Below are 2,065 nucleotides of genomic sequence, written 5' to 3'. Positions count from 1 at the left end.
TCTTAGGCAAACAATGTTACCCATGTAGCGAGCTTTGGGTCAGTGACTCCCAAACCAAACGGTCTTAGGGCACTAGGTTTTGAAATCCCCCTACGGACTTAATTGCTCGAGTAACAAAGGCCACAAAACGAGACTAGTCAATCTACTTTTGCCCATTTATCTAAAGATTTTATCTATAAAGAACAATGGGTATTGAAGTAGTTTATTCCTCTTTTCTTTTTTTTTCAATCTCTCTGTTTTTTTTTTCTTTTTTTTTTATTCGCAAAGGTTCGATTCGACATTGTTTCAACATGTGGGTTCTCTCTCAGGTATCGAATAATATCACTAGACAATCTCTCCATCAAAGGTCTTGTGCAAATGTGTGTGCCATCTTGGAATTACAAGTACAAATCGGTCAATACAAGTTTCAAAAAGACAACCTTACTCAATTACGTTCAAATCATCTAAAAGACATTACTTATATATACTTTTCGAAAACATGCTAAACACCAACTACTCCTAAAGTTCGAGTGAGGGAAAGACAACTTAGCTAAAAGAATCTCTATTTTTGGATTTTCTAATTTTTTTATTTTTTAGGGATTTTCATTTTTTAAGAATTACACTAAAGCCCTCCCCATACCTAAATCATGCATTGTCCTCAATGTATGCAAAAGAGAATTGAAATGAGAGAGTAAAGAGGAAAAATACCTGAATAGGAGATGAAGGGATTTTTATTAACTACTGAAGCAACTTACATGATCAAGGGTCGATGAGGTGGATGACCTCTTCCTCCGAATCAACAGGCAATTCTAAAAATGGTTTAAGACGTTGACCATTAACTTTGAAAACATTACCATTTTTAGGATCCTGAATTTCAACAGCACCGTGAGGAAACACAACTTGAACAATGTAAGGACCGTCCCATCTAGAACGCAACTTACCGGGAAACAAATGAAGCCTAGAATTGTAGAGAAGAACTTTTTGGCCGGGAGAAAAGGATTTTCTCAAAATAGTTTTATCATGGAAGGCCTTGCTTCTTTCTTTATAAATTTTAGCGTTTTCGTAGGCATCATTTCTAAGTTCGTCCAACTCGGTCAATTGCAACTTCCGATGACTACCGGCGGTGGGTAAGTCGAAGTTCAATTCTCTAATGGCCCACATGGCCCTATGCTCTAACTCAACCGGCAAATGGCAAGCTTTACCAAACACGAGTCTATAAGGAGACATTCCTAAGACGGTCTTAAAGGCGGTCCGATATGCCCATAAGGCATCTATCAACTTGGTGGACCAATCTTTCCTATTCGAGTTGACCGTCTTGTTAGGTCCAGATATGATTGTAGAAGGGGGGGGTTGAATACAATCAGTACCAAATCGTCGCGGAAGTTAATCTGATTGAATATGATTTGTTAATCAGATTATAATTAATTAATATAACAATGTTTGAAGTCGTTATATAATTAAAATGGTTCAGTTTTAATGTCCACTAAAGTTCGTAGAATAAATTCGACAGGGTATATTCTAGATTTAGTGATTAAAACAACCGGGTTATCAAAGCACAGAAAACTGTGGATATAACGATCAAGCAAGTTACGAACAACTTGAAAGCTTTACAAAATGCTTTGATTACAAAGTGAATGAACACTAAAAATGAAGGATGCAATGCCATATTTATAGGCAAAGCATTTGTACTTGTAAGACAATTGAAAGACAAGACAATTGAAAGTAGCAAAGACAAAGTAGCAAGGGCAAGACAATTTCAGATTGCCTTGCAAGCACAAGACACTGCAGAAAGACAATTTCAAGGCTCGCAAGACAATTCAGAGCTCGGTCAGACAATTTCCCTTCGGTCAGACAATCAAGGATTGTCTTGCTGATCTTCATTCGGTCAGACAATCTTTGATTGTCTTGGCAGAATGCATTCGGCCAGACAATTTAGATTGTCTTCCAAGTATCCAGTCGGTCAGACAATCTAATTGTCTTGGCAGAGCATACTCGGGCAGACAATCCAGGATTGTCTTGCTGAGTACCATTCGGTCAGACAATCAAGGATTGTCTTGTAAGCTAAGCTTCGGTCAGACAATCTCAG

Source organism: Daucus carota, chromosome 5 (assembly GCF_001625215.2).
Source record: "Daucus carota subsp. sativus chromosome 5, DH1 v3.0, whole genome shotgun sequence".
Taxonomy (NCBI): Eukaryota; Viridiplantae; Streptophyta; class Magnoliopsida; order Apiales; family Apiaceae; genus Daucus; species Daucus carota.
This window is presented reverse-complemented; position numbering follows the sequence as displayed.